The 24171-nt window shown below is 55.6% G+C and overlaps 1 pseudogene across 1 annotated transcript; it reads left to right on the top strand.

Annotated features, from left to right (window-relative positions):
* Positions 1-4534: 4534 nt before the first annotated feature.
* LOC147084808 (uncharacterized) lies at positions 4535-20308 on the top strand (annotated as a pseudogene). Its single transcript, XR_015075860.1, has 2 exons — positions 4535-5164; positions 18924-20308. The product of XR_015075860.1 is annotated as an uncharacterized LOC147084808 (transcript).
* Positions 20309-24171: the final 3863 nt, after the last annotated feature.

Here is a 24171-nt window from a genome sequence, read left to right on the forward strand (position 1 = left end):
CGTAACAAGTCAGACGAACTAGTGGCACAAATAGAGATAAATGGGTTTGATCTAATAGCCATTACAGAGCCGTGGTTGCAAGGTGGCCTTGGTTGGGAACTAAATGTTCCAGGGTGCTTGACGTTTTGAAAAGACAGGCAGAATGGAAAAGGAGGGGGAGTAGCCCTGATAATAAAGGATGACATAAGGACAGTTTTGAGAAAGGATCTCCGCTCAGAAGATCAGGAAGTAGAATCAGTATGGGCGGAGATAAGGAATAACAAGGGGCAGAAAACACTGGTGGGAGTAGTATATCGGCCCCCTAACAGTAGCTGTACCATTGGACAGAATATTAATCAAGAAATAGTAGGCGCTTGTAACAAAGGTAATGCAATAATCTTGGGGGACTTTAATCTTCATATAGACTGGACAAATCACATTGGCAAAGGTAGTCTGGAGGACGAGTTCATGGAATGCATTCGGGACAGTTTCCTAGAACAATATGTCATGGAACCAACCAGGGAACAGGCTATTTTAGATCTTGTATTGTGTAAAGAGACAGGGTTAATTAGCAATCTCATAGTAAAGGATCCTCTGGGGCAGAGTGATCATAATATAATAGAATTTCACGTTAATTTTGAGAGTGACTTGCCCCTAAATCCGAAACTAGAGTCTTAAACTTAAATAAAGCCAATTACATAGGTATGAGGGGCGAGTTGGCTAAGGTAGATTGGAAAAATTGATTAAAAGGTATGGCGGTCGATAAGCAGTGGCTAGCATTTAAAGAAATATTTCATAATTCTCAACAAAAATACATTCCATTGAGAAACAAAAATTCCACGGGAAAAGTGATCCAACTGTGGCTAACTAAAGAAGTTAAGGATAGCATTAGATTGAAAGAAGAAGCTTATAATGTTGTAAAGAATAATAGTAAGCCTGAGGATTGGGAGTTTCAGAAACCAGCAAAGGTTGACCAAAAAATTGATAAAAAGGGAAAAAATGGAACGAGAGAAAACTAGCAAGAAATATAAAAGCAGATTGTAAGAGCTTCTACAAGTATGTAAAAAGGAAAAGAGTAGCAAAAGTAAACGTTGGTCCCTTAGAGGCTGAGACAGGAGAAACTATTATGGGGAATAAGAAAATGGCAGAAACGTTAAGCAAATATTTTGTATCTGTCCTCACACAAGAAGCATACCAAAAATGCTGGGGAACCAAGGGTCTAATGAGGGTGAGGAACTTAACGTAATTAATATAAGTAGAGAAAAAGTACTAGAGAAACTAATGGGACTAAAAGCCGACAAATCCCCTGGACCTGACGGCCTACATCCTAGGGTTCTAAAAGAGGTGGCTGAAGAGATAGTGGATGCATTGGTTTTGATCTTCCAAATTTCCCTAGATTCTGGAATGGTCCCAGCACCGCTATTCAAGAAAGGAGGGAGAGGAAAAACAGGGAACTACAGGACAGTTAGCCTGACATCAGTCCTCGGGGAAAATGCAGGAATCCATTGTTAAGGAAGTGGTATCAAGTCACTTAGAAAATCATAACATGATTAGGCCGAGTCAACATGGTTTTATGAAAGGGAAATGGTGTTTGACAAATTTATTAGAGTTCTTTGAGGATGTAACGTGCAGGGGAACCAGTAGATGTAGCGTATTTGGATTTCCAAAAGGCATTCGATAAGGTGCCAGATAAAAGGTTATTACACAAGATCATGGGGTTGGGGGTAATATAGTCGCATGGATAGAGGATTGGTTAATGGACAGAAAACAGAGAGTAGGGATAAACGGATCTTTTTCAGGTTGGCGGGCTGTAACTAGTGGGGCGCCACAGGGATCAGTGCCGGGGCCTCAACTATTTACAATCTGTATTAATGACTTGGATGAAGGGACCGAGTGCACTGTAGCCAAGTTTGCGGATGATACAAAGATGGGTGGGAAAGCAAGTTGTGCAGAGGACTCAAAGAATCTGCAAAGGGATATAGATAGGCTAGGTGAGTGGGCAAACTTTTGGCAGATGGAGTATAATGTGGGAAAGTGCGAGGTTATCCACTTTGGTAGGAAGAATTGAAAAGCAAAATATTATTTAAATAGCGAGAGACTACAGAATGCTGTGGTACAGAGGGATCTGGGGGTCCTCGTTCATGAAACACAAAAAGCTAGCATGCAGGTACAGCAAGTAATGAGGAAGGCAAATGGAACATTGGCCTTTATTGCAAAGGGGGATGGAATATAAAAGCAGGGAAGTCCTGTTACAACTGTACAGGGTATTGGCGAGACCACACCTGGAGTACTGCGTACAGTTTTGGTCTCCTTATTTAAGGAAGGATATACTTGCATTGGAGGCAGTTCAGAGAAGGTTCACTAGGCTGATTCCTGCGATGAAGGGGTAGTCTTATGAGGAAAGGTTGAGCAGGTTGGGCCTATACTCATTGGAGTTTTGAGAGGTGATCTTATTGAAACATGTAAGATTCTGAGGGGGCTCGACAGGGTAGATGCTGAGAGGACATTTCCCCTCGTGGAGGTATCTAGAACGCGGGGGCATAGTTTCAGAGTAAGGGGTCGCTCGTTTAAAACCGAGATGAGGAGAAATTTCTTCTCTCAGAGGGTTGTGAACCTTTGGAATTCTCTTCCCCAGAGAGCTGTGGAGGCTGGGTCATTGAATATATTGAAGGTGGAGATTGAGAGATTTTTGAACGATAAGGGAGTGAAGGGTCCTGGGGAGCGGGCAGGGAAGTGGAGTGGAGGCCAAGATCAGATCAGCTGTGATCTTATTGAATGGCGGAGCAGGCTCGAGGGGCCGAATGGCCGACTCCTGCTCCTATTTCTGATGTTTTTGTGTGTGGGTGTGGGTGAGGGGGGGAGCAGGACTTCAGTAAGGCTTTTGACAAAGTCCCGCATGGGAGACTGGTCAGGAAGGTAAGAGCCCATGGGATCCAGGGCAATTTGGCACGTTGGATCCAAAATTGGCTTAGTGGCAGAAGGCAGAGGGTGATGGTAGAAGGTTGTTTTTGCCACTGGAAGCCTGTGTCCAGTGGGGTACCGCAGGGATCGGTGCTGGGTCCCTTGCTGTTTGTCGTGTACATTAATGATTTAGATATGAATGTAGGAGGTATGATCAGTAAGTTCGCAGATGACACGAAAATTGGTGGAGTGGTAACTAGCGAGGAGGGAAGCCTCCAGATGGGCAAAACAGTGGCAAATGGAATTTAACCCTGAAAAGTGTGAGGTGATGCATTTTGGGAGGACTAACAAGGCAAGGGAATCCACAATGAATGGTAGGACCCTAGGAAGGACAGAGGATCAGAGGGACCTTGGTGTGCATGTACATAGATCCCTGAAGGCAGCAGGACAGGTAGATAAGGTGGTTAAAAAGGCATATGGGATACTTGCCTTCATTAGCCGAGGCATAGAATATAAGAGCAGGGACGTTATGATGGAGCTGTACAAAACGCTAGTTAGGCCACAGCTGGAATACTGTGTGCAGTTCTGGTCGCCACATTATAGGAAGGATGTGATTGCATTGGAGAGGGTGCAGAGGAGATTTACCAGGATGTTACCTGGGCTGGAGCGCTTCAGCTATGAAGAGAGACTGGACAGGCTGGGGTTGTTTTCCTTAGAGCAGAGAAGGCTGAGGGGGGGGCCTGATTGAGGTGTACAGAATGATGAGGGGCATAGATAGGGTAGATAGAAAGGAACTTTTCCCCTTAGTAGAGGGGTCAATAACCAGGGGGCATAGTTTCAAGGTAAGGGGCAGGAGGTTTAGAGGGGATTTGAGGAAAAACTTTTTCACCCAGAGGGTGGTTGGAATGTGGAACTCACTGCCTGAAAGGGTGGTAGAGGCAGGAACCCTCACAACATTCAAGAAGCATTTGGATGAGCACTTGAAACGTCATAGCATACAAGGCTACGGACCAAGTGCTGGAAAATGGGATTAGAATCGACAGGGCTTGATGGCCGGCGCGGACACGACGGGCCGAAGGGCCTCTCTCTGTGCTGTATAACTCTATGAATGTGGATATTATGGGCTGTGTGTGTGAGGGGGGGGGTGAATGTGGATATTATGGGCTGTGTTTGTGAGGGGGATGAATGTGGATATTATGGGCTGTGTGAGAGTGGGGGGGGTGGTGGTGAATGTGGATATGTAAACGTTGGTCCCTTAGAGGCTGAGACAAGCGAAATTATAATGGGGAATAAGGAAATGGCTGAAACGTTAAACAAATATTTTGTGTCTTGTCCTTGCAGTAGAAGACACAAAATGGTGGGGAACCAAGGGGTCAAATGAGGGTGAGGAACTTTAACGTGATTAATATAAGGAGAGAGAAAGCACTGGAGAAACTAATGGGACTAAATGAAAAACAGGGGAGCCGAGGGTGACGGGGAAAATGGAGCTGAGGCCAAGATCAGATCGGCCATGATCTCATTGAATGGCGGAGCAGGCTCGAGGGGCCGAATGGCCGACTCCTGCTCCAGTTTCTTGTGTGTGTGTGTGTGAGAGGGAGGAATGTGGATATTATGGGCTGTCGGTAACGGGTTGCGTCTGTTGCAGGAACGACCCATGGAGGAGGGGCAGCGGGAGTCGGCGCCACGGCCGAGGAAGATGCTCCCGGCGGAGATCCGGGCCATTTTCCGTCCCCCCGGGAGCGGGGGCATCCGCAGACGCTGCCGGCCGGGTCAGCGGGGGCTTCATTTGTTCGGATTGCGGCAAGACCTTCGAGCACTCGTGCCACTTCGAGCGCCACCTGCGGGTCCACACGGGCGAGCGCCCTTTCAAGTGCCCGACCTGCGAGAAGGACTTCAACCACAAGTCGAACCTGGTGCGGCACGAGCGCACCCACACGGGCGAGCGGCCGTTCCCCTGCCGGACCTGCGGCAAGGAGTTCAGCCAGCCCTCCAACCTGGTCAAGCACCAGCTGACCCACACGGGCGAGAAGCCCTTCTCCTGCCGGACCTGCGGCCGGGCCTTCAGCCGGCTCTCCAACCTGGCCACCCACCAGCGGGTTCACACCGGCGAGAAGCCCTTCTCCTGCCCCGTCTGCCACAAGGACTTCAGCCAGTCCTCCATCCTGCGGCGACACCAGCGCACCCACGCCCAGGAGAAGAAGCACCGGGGACGCTGCCGCCGGGCCGCCGCGCACGGGGACGGCGCGGGAAGGCACCTGCTGCTGCGGGCAGGCGACACGGACAGGTAACACCGCCGCGGGGCAATGGGAGGCGACCGACGGGCGAGAGACCGGGGAACGGCGATTGAGGGAGGGGGAATGGGAGGCGACCGACAGGAGAGAGACCGGGGAACACAGACTGAGGGAGGGGGACATGGGAACACAGACTGAGGGAGGAGGGGACAAAAGAAAATTAGGCTGCACTTAGTCAGAGTATTGAACAAGGCTTTAATCGACTGTTTCACAGCATGGAAGTCTAGTTGTCCTTCACTAGTTCCTGTTTACAAAATGTCCCTGAGCAAGCTGGGCCTGTGCCCGAGTATTTATACTCTCCCTGGACAGCGCCACCAGCAGGCCGCCCAGTATATTTCACAAGTCCTTTCTACATGAATGGCACGATTTATGTCGGGGGGGATGGGGAACACAGACTGAGGGAGGGGGGAATGGGGAACACAGACCGAGGGAGGGGGGAATGGGGAACACAGACTGAGGGAGGGGGACCGGGGAACACAGACTGAGGGAGGGGGGACCGGGGAACGAAGACTGAGGGAGGGGGGACCGGGGAACACAGACTGAGGGAGGGGGGAATGGGGAACACAGACTGAGGGAGGGGGGGACCGGGGAACACAGACTGAGGGAGGGGGGAATGGGGAACACAGACTGAGGGAGGGGGAATGGGGAACACAGACTGAGGGAGGGGGACTGGGGAACACAGACTGAGGGAGGGGGACCGGGGAACACAGACTGAGGGAGGGGGAATGGGGAACACAGACTGAGGGAGGGGGGGAATGGGGAACACAGACTGAGGGAGGGGGGAATGGGGAACACAGACTGAGGGAGGAGGGACTGGGGAACACAGACTGAGGGAGGGGGGAATGGGGAACACAGACTGAGGGAGGGGGAATGGGGAACACAGACTGAGGGAGGGGGGAATGGGGAACACAGACTGAGGGAGGGGGGAATGGGGAACACAGACTGAGGGAGGGGGGAATGGGGAACACAGACTGAGGGAGGGGGGAATGGGGAACACAGACTGAGGGAGGGGGAATGGGGAACACAGACTGAGGGAGGGGGGAATGGGGAACACAGACTGAGGGAGGGGGACCGGGGGAACACAGACTGAGGGAGGGGGGAATGGGGAACACAGACTGAGGGAGGGGGGAATGGGGAACACAGACTGAGGGAGGGGGAATGGGGAACACAGACTGAGGGAGGGGGGAATGGGGAACACAGACTGAGGGAGGGGGAATGGGGAACACAGACTGAGGGAGGGGGACTGGGGAACACAGACTGAGGGAGGGGGGAATGGGGAACACAGACTGAGGGAGGGGGAATGGGGAACACAGACTGAGGGAGGGAGGAATGGGGAACACAGACTGAGGGAGGGGGAATGGGGAACACAGACTGAGGGAGGGGGGAATGGGGAACACAGACTGAGGGAGGGGGGAATGGGGAACACAGACTGAGGGAGGGGGGAATGGGGAACACAGACTGAGGGAGGGGGAATGGGGAACACAGACTGAGGGAGGGGGAATGGGGAACACAGACTGAGGGAGGGGGGAATGGGGAACACAGACTGAGGGAGGGGGAATGGGGAACACAGACTGAGGGGAGGGGGAATGGGGAACACAGACTGAGGGAGGGGGGAATGAGGAACACAGACTGAGGGAGGGGGGGAATGGGGAACACAGACTGAGGGAGGGGGAATGGGGAACACAGACTGAGGGAGGGGGGAATGGGGAACACAGACTGAGGGAGGGGGGAATGGGGAACACAGACTGAGGGAGGGGGGAATGGGGAACACAGACTGAGGGAGGGGGGAATGGGGAACACAGACTGAGGGAGGGGGAATGGGGAACACAGACTGAGGGAGGGGGGAATGGGGAACACAGACTGAGGGAGGGGGAATGGGGAACACAGACTGAGGGAGGGGGGAATGGGGAACACAGACTGAGGGAGGGGGAATGGGGAACACAGACTGAGGGAGGGGGAATGGGGAACACAGACTGAGGGAGGGGGAATGGGGAACACAGACTGAGGGAGGGGGGAATGGGGAACACAGACTGAGGGAGGGGGGAATGGGGAACACAGACTGAGGGAGGGGGAATGGGGAACACAGACTGAGGGAGGGGGGAATGGGGAACACAGACTGAGGGAGGGGGGAATGGGGAACACAGACTGAGGGAGGGGGGAATGGGGAACACAGACTGAGGGAGGGGGGAATGGGGAACACAGACTGAGGGAGGGGGGAATGGGGAACACAGACTGAGGGAGGGGGGGAATGGGGAACACAGACTGAGGGAGGGGGAATGGGGAACACAGACTGAGGGAGGGGGAATGGGGAACACAGACTGAGGGAGGGGGGACGGGGAACACAGACTGAGGGAGGGGGAATGGGGAACACAGACTGAGGGAGGGGGGGAATGGGGAACACAGACTGAGGGAGGGGGGAATGGGGAACACAGACTGAGGGAGGGGGGAATGGGGAACACAGACTGAGGGAGGGGGGAATGGGGAACACAGACTGAGGGAGGGGGGAATGGGGAACACAGACTGAGGGAGGGGGGAATGGGGAACACAGACTGAGGGAGGGGGGAATGGGGAACACAGACTGAGGGAGGGGGGAATGGGGAACACAGACTGAGGGAGGGGGAATGGGGAACACAGACTGAGGGAGGGGGGAATGGGGAACACAGACTGAGGGAGGGGGGAATGGGGAACACAGACTGAGGGAGGGGGAATGGGGAACACAGACTGAGGGAGGGGGGAATGGGGAACACAGACTGAGGGAGGGGGGAATGGGGAACACAGACTGAGGGAGGGGGGACCGGGGAACACAGACTGAGGGAGGGGGAATGGGGAACACAGACTGAGGGAGGGGGGAATGGGGAACACAGACTGAGGAGGGGGGAATGGGGAACACAGACTGAGGGAGGGGGGAATGGGGAACACAGACTGAGGGAGGGGGAATGGGGAACACAGACTGAGGGAGGGGGAATGGGGAACACAGACTGAGGGAGGGGGAATGGGGAACACAGACTGAGGGAGGGGGGAATGGGGAACACAGACTGAGGGAGGGGGGAATGGGGAACACAGACTGAGGGAGGGGGGAATGGGGAACACAGACTGAGGGAGGGGGAATGGGGAACACAGACTGAGGGAGGGGGGAATGGGGAACACAGACTGAGGGAGGGGGGGAATGGGGAACACAGACTGAGGGAGGGGGGAATGGGGAACACAGACTGAGGGAGGGGGGAATGGGGAACACAGACTGAGGGAGGGGGGAATGGGGAACACAGACTGAGGGAGGGGGGAATGGGGAACACAGACTGAGGGAGGGGGGAATGGGGAACACAGACTGAGGGAGGGGGGAATGGGGAACACAGACTGAGGGAGGGGGGAATGGGGAACACAGACTGAGGGAGGGGGAATGGGGAACACAGACTGAGGGAGGGGGGTGGGGAACACAGACTGAGGGAGGGGGGACTGGGGAACACAGACTGAGGGAGGGGGGAATGGGGAACACAGACTGAGGGAGGGGGGAATGGGGAACACAGACTGAGGGAGGGGGAATGGGGAACACAGACTGAGGGAGGGGGGAATGGGGAACACAGACTGAGGGAGGGGGGAATGGGGAACACAGACTGAGGGAGGGGGGAATGGGGAACACAGACTGAGGGAGGGGGAATGGGGAACGAAGACTGAGGGAGGGGGGGAATGGGGAACACAGACTGAGGGAGGGGGAATGGGGAACGAAGACTGAGGGAGGGGGGAATGGGGAACACAGACTGAGGGAGGGGGGAATGGGGAACACAGACTGAGGGAGGGGGAATGGGGAACACAGACTGAGGGAGGGGGGACTGGGGAACACAGACTGAGGGAGGGGGGAATGGGGAACACAGACTGAGGGAGGGGGAATGGGGAACACAGACTGAGGGAGGGGGAATGGGGAACACAGACTGAGGGAGGGGGAATGGGGAACACAGACTGAGGGAGGGGGGAATGGGGAACACAGACTGAGGAAGGGGGAATGGGGAACACAGACTGAGGGAGGGGGAATGGGAACACAGACTGAGGGAGGGGGAATGGGGAACACAGACTGAGGGAGGGGGGAATGGGGAACACAGACTGAGGGAGGGGGAATGGGGAACACAGACTGAGGGAGGGGGGAATGGGGAACACAGACTGAGGGAGGGGGAATGGGGAACACAGACTGAGGGAGGGGGGAATGGGGAACACAGACTGAGGGAGGGGGGAATGGGGAACACAGACTGAGGGAGGGGGAATGGGGAACACAGACTGAGGGAGGGGGAATGGGGAACACAGACTGAGGGAGGGGGAATGGGGAACACAGACTGAGGGAGGGGGGACTGGGGAACACAGACTGAGGGAGGGGGAATGGGGAACACAGACTGAGGGAGGGGGAATGGGGAACACAGACTGAGGGAGGGGGGAATGGGGAACACAGACTGAGGGAGGGGGGAATGGGGAACACAGACTGAGGGAGGGGGGACTGGGGAACACAGACTGAGGGAGGGGGAATGGGGAACACAGACTGAGGGAGGGGGGAATGGGGAACACAGACTGAGGGAGGGGGGAATGGGGAACACAGACTGAGGGAGGGGGGAATGGGGAACACAGACTGAGGGAGGGGGGGAATGGGGAACACAGACTGAGGGAGGGGGGAATGGGGAACACAGACTGAGGGAGGGGGTAATGGGGAACACAGACTGAGGGAGGGGGAATGGGGAACACAGACTGAGGGAGGGGGGAATGGGGAACACAGACTGAGGGAGGGGGAATGGGGAACACAGACTGAGGGAGGGGGAATGGGGAACACAGACTGAGGGAGGGGGGAATGGGGAACACAGACTGAGGGAGGGGGGAATGGGGAACACAGACTGAGGGAGGGGGAATGGGGAACACAGACTGAGGGAGGGGGGAATGGGGAACACAGACTGAGGGAGGGGGAATGGGGAACACAGACTGAGGGAGGGGGGAATGGGGAACACAGACTGAGGGAGGGGGGAATGGGGAACACAGACTGAGGGAGGGGGGAATGGGGAACACAGACTGAGGGAGGGGGGAATGGGGAACACAGACTGAGGGAGGGGGGAATGGGGAACACAGACTGAGGGAGGGGGGAATGGGGAACACAGACTGAGGGAGGGGGGAATGGGGAACACAGACTGAGGGAGGGGGGAATGGGGAACACAGACTGAGGGAGGGGGAATGGGGAACACAGACTGAGGGAGGGGGGAATGGGGAACATAGACTGAGGGAGGGGGGAATGGGGAACACAGACTGAGGGAGGGGGAATGGGGAACACAGACTGAGGGAGGGGGGAATGGGGAACACAGACTGAGGGAGGGGGGAATGGGGAACACAGACTGAGGGAGGGGGGAATGGGGAACACAGACTGAGGGAGGGGGGAATGGGGAACACAGACTGAGGGAGGGGGAATGGGGAACACAGACTGAGGGAGGGGGAATGGGGAACACAGACTGAGGGAGGGGGAATGGGGAACACAGACTGAGGGAGGGGGAATGGGGAACACAGACTGAGGGAGGGGGAATGGGGAACACAGACTGAGGGAGGGGGAATGGGGAACACAGACTGAGGGAGGGGGAATGGGGAACACAGACTGAGGGAGGGGGAATGGGGAACACAGACTGAGGGAGGGGGAATGGGGAACACAGACTGAGGGAGGGGGAATGGGGAACACAGACTGAGGGAGGGGGAATGGGGAACACAGACTGAGGGAGGGGGGGAATGGGGAACACAGACTGAGGGAGGGGGGAATGGGGAACACAGACTGAGGGAGGGGGGAATGGGGAACACAGACTGAGGGAGGGGGGAATGGGGAACACAGACTGAGGGAGGGGGGAATGGGGAACACAGACTGAGGGAGGGGGGGAATGGGGAACACAGACTGAGGGAGGGGGAATGGGGAACACAGACTGAGGGAGGGGGGAATGGGGAACACAGACTGAGGGAGGGGGAATGGGGAACACAGACTGAGGGAGGGGGGAATGGGGAACACAGACTGAGGGAGGGGGGGAATGGGGAACACAGACTGAGGGAGGGGGGAATGGGGAACACAGACTGACGGAGGGGGGAATGGGGAACACAGACTGAGGGAGGGGGGGAATGGGGAACACAGACTGAGGGAGGGGGAATGGGGAACACAGACTGAGGGAGGGGGGAATGGGGAACACAGACTGAGGGAGGGGGGAATGGGGAACACAGACTGAGGGAGGGGGGGAATGGGGAACACAGACTGAGGGAGGGGGGAATGGGGAACACAGACTGAGGGAGGGGGGAATGGGGAACACAGACTGAGGGAGGGGGGAATGGGGATCACAGACTGAGGGAGGGGGGAATGGGGAACACAGACTGAGGGAGGGGGGAATGGGGAACACAGACTGAGGGAGGGGGGAATGGGGAACACAGACTGAGGGAGGGGGAATGGGGAACACAGACTGAGGGAGGGGGGACTGGGGAACCCAGACTGAGGGAGGGGGGAATGGGGAACACAGACTGAGGGAGGGGGGAATGGGGAACACAGACTGAGGGAGGGGGAATGGGGAACACAGACTGAGGGAGGGGGGAATGGGGAACACAGACTGAGGGAGGGGGGAATGGGGAACACAGACTGAGGGAGGGGGGAATGGGGAACACAGACTGAGGGAGGGGGGAATGGGGAACACAGACTGAGGGAGGGGGAATGGGGAACACAGACTGAGGGAGGGGGAATGGGGAACATAGACTGAGGGAGGGGGAATGGGGAACACAGACTGAGGGAGGGGGGGACTGGGGAACACAGACTGAGGGAGGGGGGAATGGGGAACACAGACTGAGGGAGGGGGAATGGGGAACACAGACTGAGGGAGGGGGGAATGGGAACACAGACTGAGGGAGGGGGGACTGGGGAACACAGACTGAGGGAGGGGGGAATGGGGAACACAGACTGAGGGAGGGGGAATGGGGAACACAGACTGAGGGAGGGGGGAATGGGGAACACAGACTGAGGGAGGGGGGGACTGGGGAACACAGACCGAGGGAGGGGGACTGGGGAACACAGACCGAGGGAGGGGGAATGGGGAACACAGACCGAGGGAGGGGGGAATGGGGAACACAGACCGAGGGAGGGGGAATGGGGAACACAGACCGAGGGAGGGGGGAATGGGGAACACAGACTGAGGGAGGGGGGAATGGGGAACACAGACTGAGGGAGGGGGGAATGGGGAACACAGACTGAGGGAGGGGGGACTGGGGAACACAGACTGAGGGAGGGGGAATGGGGAACACAGACTGAGGGAGGGGGGACCGGGGAACACAGACTGAGGGAGGGGGGAATGGGGAACACAGACTGAGGGAGGGGGGAATGGGGAACACAGACCGAGGGAGGGGGAATGGGGAACACAGACTGAGGGCGGGGGGGGGCTGGGGAACACAGACTGAGGGAGGAGGGCGGAGGGAGACCAAGGGGGGGAATGGGAGAACATCAGAATTAAGAGCAGGAGAAGGCCATTTGGCCCCTCGAGCCTGCTCCGCCATTCAATAAGATCGCGGCTGATCATCGACCTCAACTCCCCTTTCCCCGCCCGATCCCCGTATCCCTCGATTCCCCGAGAGTCCAATCATCTCTCGACCTCTGCCTTGAATATACTCAACGACTGAGCCTCCACAGCTCTCTGGGGCAGAGAATTCCAAAGATTCACCGCCCTCTGAGTGAAGAAATTCCTCCTCATCTCAGTCCTCAATGGCCGACCCCTTATCCTGAGACTGTGACCCCTGGTTCGAGACTCTCCAGCCAGGGGGAAACAGCCTCTCAGCATCTACCCTGTCAATCCCCCTCAGAATCTTGTGCGTTTCAATGAGATCACCTCTCATTCTCCTAAACTCCAGAGAGTATCGGCCCAATCTACTCAATCTCTCCTCATAGGACAGCTCTCTCATCCCAGGAATCAGTCTGGTGAACCTTCGTTGCACCGCCTCCAAGGCAAGTAGATCCTTCCACCTTCTCGAGGACAACTAGGGAAGGGCAATAAATGCTGGCCTTGCCAGCGACGCCCACATCCTATCAACGATTAAAAAAATGAGACCAAAACTGTGCACGGTGCTCCAGGTGTGGTCTCACCTGTACAATTGTAGCAAGACTTCCTCACTCTTATACTCCATACCCTCTTGCAATAAAGGCCAACATGCCATTTGCCTTCCTAATTGCTTGCTGTACCTGCATGCTAGCTCTCTGTGTTTCCTGTACGAGGACACCCAAATCTCTCTCAACACCGACATTTGAAAGTTTCTCACCATTTAAAAAATATTCTGTTTTTCTATTCTTCCTACCAAAGTGAATACCCTCACATTTCCCCACATTATACTCCACCTGCCACCTTACTGCCCACTCACTCAGTCTCTCTATATCCCTTTGCAGACTAGAGTCATAGAGTTGTACCGCACAGCGAGAGGCCCTTCGGCCCATTGTGTCCGCGCCGGCCATCAAGCCCTGTCTAATCTAATCCCATTTTCCAGCATTTGGTCCATAGCCTTGTATGCTATGGCATTTCAAGTGCTCATCCAATTCAATTCAATTCAATTCAATTTTATTTGTCATATATGCAGCAGACGTGTGTACTGCACAATGAAATGTTGATTTTCACGAGTCCTCCCGACATTGGATTTAATATGGTATAACAATGATAAAATACTCATAGAAAGACAGTTATAATAAATAAAACAACAGTAATAAATAATAATAAATTAATCGTTCATGAGTCTTATGGCCTTGGGGTAGAAGCTGTTTCGAAACCTGTTGGTACGAGACCGTATGCTTCGGTATCTCTTACTGGACGGGAGCAGGGCGAAGAGGTTGTGGCTGGGGTGGCTCGCGTCTTTAATGATTCTCAGGGCCTTCCCCCGGCACCTCTCGGGGTAGGTATCCTGCACAGCAGGTAGTTTAATTCCTATAGTGTGTTGTGCAGCTTTCACTACCATCTGTAGAGCCTTGCGGTCTGTCAAATGATTCTTGAATGTTGTGAGGGTTCCTGCCTCTACCACCCTTTCAGGCAGTGAGTTACAGATTCCAACCACCCTCTGGGGGAAAAAGTTTTTCCTCAAATCCCCTCTAAACTTCCTGCCCCTTACCTTGAAACTATGCCCCCTTGTTATTGACCCCTCTACTAAGGGAAAAAGTTCCTTTCTATCTACCCTATCTATGCCCCTCATCATTTTGTACACCTCAATCAGGCCCCCCCTCGGCCTTCTCTGCTCCAAGGAAAACAACCCCAGCCTGTCCAGCCTCTCTTCATAGCTGAGGCGCTCCAGCCCAGGTAACATCCTGGTGAATCTCCTCTGCACCCTCTCCAAAGCAATCACATCCTTCCTATAGTGTGGTGACCAGAACTGCACACAGTACTCCAGCTGTGGCCTAACCAGCGTTTTGTACAGCTCCATCATAACCTCCCTGCTCTTATATTCTATGCCTCGGTTAATGAAGGCAAGTATCCCATATGCCTTTTTAACCACCTTATCTACCTGTCCTGCTGCCTTCAGGGATCTATGTACATGTACACCAAGGTCCCTCTGATCCTCTGTCTTTCCTAGGGTCCTACCATTCATTGTGTATACCCTTGCCTTGTTAGTCCCCCCAAAATGCATCACCTCACACTTTTCAGGGTTAAATTCCATTTGCCACTGTTCCGCCCATCTGACCAACCCATCTATATCGTCCTGCAGACTGAGGCTACCCTCCTCGCTATTTACCACCCCACCAATTTTCGTGTCATCTGCGAACTTACTGATCATACCTTTTACATTCACATCCAAATCATTAATGTAGACCACAAACAGCAAGGGACCCAGCACCGATCCCTGCGGTACCCCACTGGACACAGGCTTCCAGTCACAAAAACAACCTTCGACCATCACCCTCTGCCTTCTGCCACTAAGCCAGTTTTGGATCCAATGTGCCAAGGCACCCTGGATCCCATGGGCTCTTACCTTCTTGACCAGTCTCCTATGCGGGACTTTATCGAAAGCCTTACTGAAATCCATGTATACCACATCCACTGCACTACCCTCATCCACACACCTAGTCACCCCCTCGAAAAATTCAATCAAATTAGTCAGACATGATCTTCCCTTGACAAAGCCATGCTGACTATCCCTGATTAATCCTTGCCTCTCCAAGTGGAGACTAATTCTGTCCCTCAGAATTTTTTCCAATAATTTCCCTACCACTGATGTTAGGCTCACTGGCCTGTAATTCCCTGGTTTATCCCTACTACCCTTCTTGAATAATGGTACTACGTTAGCTGTTCTCCAGTCCTCTGGCACATCCCCTGTGGCCAGAGAGGTTCTGAAAATTTGTGTCAGAGCCCCTGCAACCTCCTCCTTTGCCTCACACAGCAGCCTGGGATACATCTCGTCCGAGCCTGGGGATTTATCCACTTTTAAGCCTGCTAAAACCGCCAGTAATCCTCCCTCTCGATGCTAATATGTTCAAGTATATCACAGTCCCCCTGCCCGATTTCTATGTATACATCGTCCTTCTCCATAGTGAACACAGATGCAAAAAATTCATTTAAAACCCCACCTACATCTTCTGGCTCCACACACAGATTACCACTTTGGTCCCTAATGGGCCCTACTCTTTCCCTAGTTATCCTCTTGCCCTTAATATACTTATAAAACACCTTAGGATTTTCCTTTATTTTGCTCGCCAGTGTTATTTCATGGGCCTTCCTCGCTCTCCTAATTTATTTTTTAAGTATCCCCCTGCACTTTTTATACTCCTCTAGGGCTTCCTCTGTCTTTAGTCCTTTGTATCTGCCAAAAGCCCCCCTTTTTTCCCTAATCCATTCTCGTATATCCCTTGACATCCAAGGTTCCCTGGGTTTGTTGGTCCCACCCTTGACCTTTACGGGAACATGTTGCCATTGTACTCTCTCTATTTCCTTTCTGAAAGACTCCCATTGCTCCGATGTGGATTTTCCTACAAGTAGCTGATCCCAGTCCACTTTGGCCAGATCCTGCCTTATCCTATTAAAATTGGCCTTCCCCCAATTTAGAAGCTTTATTTCCGGTCCATCTCTGTCCTTTTCCATGACTACCTTAAATCTCACCGAATTATGGTCACTGTCACCAAAGTGCTCACCTACTAACACTTCTACCACTTGCCCGGCCACATTCCCTAGAATTAGGTCCAGTACTGCCCCCTCTCTTGTAGGACTTTCTGCATGCTGGCTCAAAAAGCTCTCCTGGATGCACTTTAAGAATTCTGCACCCTCTAAGCCTTTCACACTCTGACTATCCCAGTTAATATTGGGGAAGTTGAAATGCCCCACTATTATTACCCTATTGCACAGTTCTCTGAGATTTGCCTACATATCTGTTCCTCCATCTCCCCCTGACTGTTTGGGGGCCTATAGTACACTCCCAGCAACGTGCTTGCCCCCCTTTTTGTTTTTAAGTTCTACCCATATGGCCTCATTAGAGGAACCTGTTAATATATCAGTAGGAGACTCTTTGTGTTCTCCTCACAGCTTACTGTCCCACCTAGCTTTGTATCATCAGCAAACTTGGATACATTACACTCGGTCCCTTCATCTAAGTCATTAATATAGATTGTAAATAGCTGAGGCCCCAACACTGATCCTTGCGGCACCCCACTAGTTACAGCCTGCCAACCTGAAAAAGATCCGTTTATCCCTACTCTCTGTTTTCTGTCCGTTAACCAATCCTCTATCCATGTTACTATATTACCCCTAACCCCATGAGCCCTAATCTTGTGTAATAACCTTTTATGTGGCACCTTATCGAATGCCTTTTGAAAATCCAAATATACTACATCTACTGGTTCCCCTTTATCTACCCTGCTAGTTACATCCTCAAAAAACTCTCAAATTTGTTAAACACGATTTCCCTTTCATCAAACCATGTTGCCCTGTTACCACTTCCTTAACAATGGATTCCAGTATTTTCCCGATGAATGATGTGAGGCTAACTGGCCTGTAGTTCCCCGTTTTCTCTCTCCCTCCTTTCTTAAATAGCGGGGTTACACTTGCTACCTTCCAATCCGCTGGGACCGTTCTAGAATCTAGGGAATTCTGGAAGATCAAAACCAATGCATCCACTATCTCTGCAGCCACCTCTTTTAGAACCCAAGGATGCAGGCCATCGGGTCCAGGGGATTTGTCGGCTTTCAGTCCCATTCGTTTCTCAAGTTGATCTTAATTACTTTAATTTCCTCACTCTATTAGCCCCTTGGTGCCCCACTATTTTTGGTATGCTATTTACATAGAAGATAGTAGCAGGAGTCGGCCATTCGGCCCCTCGAGCCTGCTCCGCCATTCAATGCGATCATGGCTGATCATCCAAATTCAGTACCCTGTCCCTGCTTTCTCCCCATATCCCTTGATCCCTTTGGCCTTAAGAAATATATCTAACTCCTTCTGGAATATATTTAATGAATTGGCCTTCTGTGGTAGAGAATTCCACAGGTTCACCACTCTCTGGGTGAAGAAATTCCTCCTCATCTCAGTCCTAAATGGCTTACCCCTTATCCTTAGACTGTGACCCCTGGTTCTGGACTCCCCCAACCATCGGGAACATCCTTCCTGCATCTAGACTGTCTAGTCCTGTTAGAATTTTATAAGTTTCAATGAGATCCCCTCTCATTCTTCTAAACTCCAGCGAGTATAAGCCCAATCGACCCAATCTCTCCTCATACGTCATTCCTGCCATCCCAGGTATCAGCCTGGTGAATCTTTTCTGCACTCTCTCCATGGCAAGAACATCCTTCCTCAGATAAGGTTTGTGTCTTCTACTGCGAAGACAGATCCAAAATATTTGTTTAAAATCTCTGCCATTTCTTTATTCCCCATTATATTTTGTCCTGTCACAGCCTCTAAGGGACCAACGTTTACTTTTGCTACTCTTTTCCTTTTTACATTCTTGTAGAAGCTAGTGTGGGACTGAGGGGGGGGGAGGGAGACCGAGGGAGACCCGAGGGAGGGAGACCGAGGGAGGGGGGAGGGAGACCGAGGGAGGGAGACCGAGGGAGGGGGGAGGGAGACCGAGGGAGGGGGGAGGGAGACCGAGGGAGGTGGGAGGGAGACCGAAGGAGGGGGGAGGGAGGGAGACCGAGGGAGGTGGGAGGGAGACCGAGGGAGGGGGGAGGGAGACCGAGGGAGGTGGGAGGGAGACCGAGGGAGGTGGGAGGGAGACCGAGGGAGGTGGGAGGGAGACCGTGGGAGGGAGACCGAGGGAGGTGGGAGGGAGACCGAGGGAGGTGGGAGGGAGACCGAGGGAGGTGGGAGGGAGACCGAGGGAGATGGAGTGAGACAGAGGGACCGAAGCAGGCAGGAGGTACCGAGGGAGGGGAGTGGGAAACCGCGGGTTGGGGGGGAGACCGAGGGAGGTGGGAGGGAGACCGAGGGAGGTGGGAGGGAGACCGAAGGAGGTGGGAGGGAGATGGAGTGAGACCGAGGGAGGGGAGTGACTGAAGCAGGCAGGAGGTACCGAGGGAGGGGAGTGGGAAACCGCGGGTTGGGGGGAGATCGAGGGAGGGAGCGGGGGAAAGTCCTGAACAGATTCTACTGACAAAGTACCGGGAGTGTGGGCCCGGATTATGGGCTCGAGTCCCTGGACTGGGAGGTTAGAACACTCGGCCTCCTGAGCCAGTGCCGGGAGGTGGGGCGGTCACCCCGGTGATCGGTTGGATAGGGGGGTGTGGCTGGCTGCGCTGGCGCTGATCTGCCTCCCTTCTCTCTCTCACAGCGTGTTGGAGGTGGGCTGCCTCGACCTGAGCGGCTCGGAGCAGACCGAAGCTGCGATGCAGGATCAGTCCCGGGATTCCGACCCATCGGACGGGGAGTATCAGGAAGTGGCGGAACTCTTCATCTGCTCCGACTGTGGCAAGAGCTTCAAGACCATGTCGATGCTGGAGAAGCACCAGGAGGAGCACGGAGAGGAGAGCGCCTTGCCCAGCACTGACCGTTAGCCTCGCGGCCCCGGGAGGAACCTCGCCGGAGTGTCGGCGATCGCCATTACCAGCTCCGGGGCTCCCTCCCGGCTCCACCGTGTCTCCCAATGAACTCAAACTCCCTCCTTTTAGTCGTGCCGTGACGTGAAGCGGAGTGCAAGGCACGACCGCGCGCACTGTTACCACCCTTTTTTTACCGCAGCCAAGACGATCCGACCTCCTGTCGGCTCAAAGCCGCGCCGTCGCCTCCAGGTTAAGACAGTTAGTCGGATTTATTTACGAGTAGGTCGATTACACGGAAGCGGGCGCGAAACTAGTTTGTAGAATACTTGAATTAACGAGGGCAAACCGTTGCGAAACAATGAAGATTCCATTCCGGTTATTGTGAACCGTAGTCTCTGACTGAATGTTAATGCGAATAGGTGACCTACACCCCGCCCCCCTATCTCCGAGGCAGCTAGCGTCCGGGGCACTGATGGTCTTGGGGTTCAGTCCTGCGTTTCTTGGGAGTGTGGGGGGGGGGCCTCTCGTGCTCAGAATATTGCTCTGTTCATACCCCTCCAGTAACTAGGGCGTGAACCGCAATCTCTTCCAGCAGTCACTGTCGAAGGCACGTGGGACCCCCACCCACAGAAAACCCCAGCCTGACCTCATTCCGGCGCTGATTATGCCACCAGTGGTGGCTCGTTGGGGGCAGCGAGCCGGGCGGTTGACTCTCTCTCTCCCCGCTAGGATAAAGGGACCCTTGTCAGGGGGGGAAAAAAAGGTAGGCAGCAGACAGGCTGGAGATTGCGTCGGCTGGCCTGGCCATCTTAAGACGACCCAGAGGCATTCTCTGACGGTCTTTGCTTGGATCACATTGGACGGGTCTGGGGGAGGAGGGGTCTTGCCGCTGTCTGTCAGCCGGGAGTTGTTTGTAAAACGACTTTGCGCGCTCTGGGATGTCCCGAGTGTGCTAGTCGGCGGCCATTTTCTGCTCATCAAGATCCCACAGACAGCGGCGTGATGAATGACCCAGTTAATGTGGATTGTTTTTTTTTTAAGGTGGGGTGGGGCGCGGGTTGCTGGTTGAGAAAGTAATATTGGGCTCCAGGACACTGGGAGAATTCATTCCCCCCCCACCCCCAGCTCTGCTTCCAAGAGTGCCCTTGGGATCTGTAACACCCAGCCCAAGCCAGCAGACCTGGTGGGGTGGGCAGGGGGCCTCGGTTTAACGTCTCATCCGAATGACAGACCCTCCAACAGTGCAGTGCAGCGCTCCCTCAGTACTGCCCCTCCGACAGTGCCGTGCTCCCTCAGTACTGCCCCTCCCACAGTGCGGCGCTCCCTCAGTACTGCCCCTCCGACAGTGCCATGCTCCCTCAGTACTGCCCCTCCCACAGTGCGGCGCTCCCTCAGTACTGCTCCTCCGACAGTGCCGCGCTCCCTCAGTACTGCCCCTCCGACAGTGCCGTGCTCCCTCAGTACTGCCCCTCCCACAGTGCCGTGCTCCCTCAGTACTGCCCCTCCCACAGTGCCGTGCTCCCTCAGTACTGCCCCTCCGACAGTGCCGTGCTCCCTCAGTACTGCCACTCCCACAGTGCGGCACTCCCTCAGTACTGTCCCTCCGACAGTGCCGTGCTCCCTCAGTACTGCCCCTCCCACAGTGCCGTGCTCCCTCAGTACTGCCCCTCCCACAGTGCCGTGCTCCCTCAGTACTGCCCCTCCGACAGTGCCGTGCTCCCTCAGTACTGCCCCTCCCACAGTGCCGTGCTCCCTCAGTACTGCCCCTCCGACAGTGCCGTGCTCCCTCAGTACTGCCACTCCCACAGTGCGGCACTCCCTCAGTACTGTCCCTCCGACACTGCGGCGCTCCCTCAGTACTGCCCCTCCGACAGTGCGGGGCTCCCTCAGTACTGCCCCTCCGACAGTGCCGCGCTCCCTCAGTACTGCCCCTCCGACAGTGCGGCACTCCCTCAGTACTGCCCCTCCGACAGTGCCGTGCTCCCTCAGTACTGCCCCTCCCACAGTGCCGTGCTCCCTCAGTACTGCCCCTCCGACAGTGCCGTGCTCTCTCAGTACTGCCCCTCCGATAGTGCGGCACTCCCTCAGTACTGTCCCTCCGACAGTGCAGCGCTCCCTCAGTACTGTCCCTCCCACAGTGCGGCACTCCCTCAGTACTGTCCCTCCGACAGTGCCGTGCTCCCTCAGTACTGCCCCTCCGACAGTGCGGCACTCCCTCAGTACTGCCCCTCTGACAGTGCGGCGCTCCCTCAGTACTGCCCCTCCGACAGTGCAGCGCTCCCTCAGTACTGCCCCTCCGACAGTGCCGCGCTCCCTCAGTACTGCCCCTCCGACAGTGCCGCGCTCCCTCAGTACTGCCCCTCCCACAGTGCGGCACTCCCTCAGTACTACCCCTCCGACAGTGCCGTACTCCCTCAGTACTACCCCTCCCACAGTGCGGCACTCCCTCAGTACTGCCCCTCCGACAGTGCCGTGCTCCCTCAGTACTGCCCCTCCGACAGTGCCGTACTCCCTCAGTACTACCCCTCCGACAGTGCCGTACTCCCTCAGTACTGCCCCTCCCACAGTGCGGCACTCCCTCAGTACTGTCCCTCCGACAGTGCCGTGCTCCCTCAGTACTGCCCCTCCGACAGTGCCGTGCTCCCTCAGTACTGTCCCTCCGACAGTGCGGCGCTCCCTCAGTACTGCCCCTCCGACAGTGCAGTGCTCCCTCAGTACTGCCCCTCCGACAGTGCCGTGCTCCCTCAGTACTGCCCCTCCCACAGTGCGGCACTCCCTCAGTACTACCCCTCCGACAGTGCCGTGCTCCCTCAGTACTGCCCCTCCGACAGTGCCGTGCTCCCTCAGTACTGCCCCTCCGACAGTGCCGTGCTCCCTCAGTACTGCCCCTCCCACAGTGCGGCACTCGCTCAGTACTACCCCTCCGACAGTGCCGTACTCCCTCAGTACTGCCCCTCCCACAGTGCGGCACTCGCTCAGTACTGTCCCTCCGACAGTGCGGCGCTCCCTCAGTACTGCCCCTCTGACAGTGCCGTGCTCCCTCAGTACTTCCCCTCCCACAGTGCGGTGCTCCCTCAGTACTGCCCCTCCGACAGTGCCGTGCTCCCTCAGTACTGCCCCTCCCACAGTGCGGTGCTCCCTCAGTACTGTCCCTCCGACAGTGCGGCGCTCCCTCAGTACTGCCCCTCCGACAGTGCAGTGCTCCCTCAGTACTGCCCCTCCAACAGTGCGGCACTCCCTCAGTACTACCCCTCCGACAGTGTGGATCGCCCTCAGTACTGACCCTCCGACAGTGCGGCACTCCCTCAGTACTGCCCCTCCGACAGCGCGGCGCTCCCTCAGTACTGCTCCTCCGACAGTGCGGCGCTCCCTCAGTACTGCCCCTCCCACAGTGCGGCGCTCCCTCAGTACTGCCCCTCCGACAGTGCGGCACTCCCTCAGTACTGCCCCTCCGACAGTGCGGCACTCCCTCAGTACTGCCCCTCCGACAGTGCGGTGCTCCCTCAATACTGCCCCTCTGACAGTGCGGTGCTCCCTCAGTACTGCCCCTCCCACAGTGCGGCGCTCCCTCAGTACTGCCCCTCCGACAGTGCGGCGCTCCCTCAGTACTGGCCCCCTCCGACAGTGCGGTGCTCCCTCAGTACTGCCCCTCCGACAGTGCGGCGCTCCCTCAGTACTGGTCCTCCCACAGTGCGGCGCTCCCTCAGTACTGGTCCTCCCACAGTGCGGCAATCCCTCAGTACTGGTCCTCCCACAGTGCGGCACTCCCTCAGTACTGCCCCTCCCACAGTGCGGCGCTCCCTCAGTACTGGTCCTCCCACAGTGCGGCACTCCCTCAGTACTGCCCCTCCCACAGTGTGGCGCTCCCTCAGTACTGACCCTCCGACAGTGCCCCAAGCTCCTGGCGCGCCCACGTCTCCGTCTTTTAATGAATTAAGGCGCTGTGTCGCCCCCCAACATTGCTGACCTGCCGAGGGAGGAGGGGGACTTTGTCGCTGCTTCTGGGGAGAATCAAACGACCTTTCACCTCTGTGGGTCATGGGACAGCCCGGGTTAGTTACAGGACACGACAGTGCCCGCCCCCCTCTCACCGCCCTGCTGCTCCTGGGCGGGCTGTTGATTTGTTGGGGGCGGACATTTTGCGATGTGTTTTATACGATTCAGATTAATTCCCTGAAGGTGCAGAATTTCGGTTTCTCTCTCGATCTGGTCACAGAGGAGATTTGGGCGACTTGTTATGTTAACGAGCTCTCCCAAACGGAGAGGGGGGGGCGATCTGTGGACTCTGCCTTCTCCCCCCCCCCCCCGCATCAGCGAGGGACAATGGGGGAGATTGTACATCCCGGGACGTCTGCCGGTTCTCTGACCCGGGTGGGACGCAGGGAGGCGGCGTACTGGAGGGGAGGTCCACTCCCCACCCTTCGGCCTCCCTGTCCAGCTACGCGATCGACGGGGCGAGTCCGCGAGTGACGGTCAGTGCGCCGAGGAGGACGGGCGCTCTCTCCTCTTCCCCCCGCCCCCCACTCCCCGAACTCGATGCCGAGCGCACTCGCCGAACCCACTGGTCAAAAAGAGAGAGAGAGAGTGTGTGTGTGTGTGTGTGTGTGGCCACCAACTGGGGCAGTGTGGCGTATTCATTGTTTTTTTTTTGTTATGAGGTGTGTTATGAAGTAGGTTAGAAATCACTGTATGTGTTCCGCTCTTTTATTTTTCCCCCCCCTGTTCACACGTTATTTGTAAAATAAACCTGCTGGTTGGTTTACAGTCGGTCTTGCCGCACGAGAGTTTTCATGAACCGCCCCACGGGCTGGGACACGTCCGGTCCAGTCTGTACAACATCTGGCCGCTCGCAGCCTCGCACAGCTCGACATTGAAGGAAAGGTTCGCATTTCTCCAGCGCCTTTCACCACCTCGGGACGTCCCAAAGCGCTTCACAGCCAATGAAGTACTGTTTTTTTTGAAGTGTGGTCACTGTTGTAATGTAGGAAACGCAGCAGCCAATCTGCGCACAGCAAGCTCCCACAAACTGCAGTGCGATAA

This window comes from Somniosus microcephalus, unplaced genomic scaffold, assembly GCF_052327205.1.
Source record: "Somniosus microcephalus isolate GS21.2 unplaced genomic scaffold, FLI_Smic_1.0 unresolved_chr9, whole genome shotgun sequence".
Taxonomy (NCBI): Eukaryota; Metazoa; Chordata; class Chondrichthyes; order Squaliformes; family Somniosidae; genus Somniosus; species Somniosus microcephalus.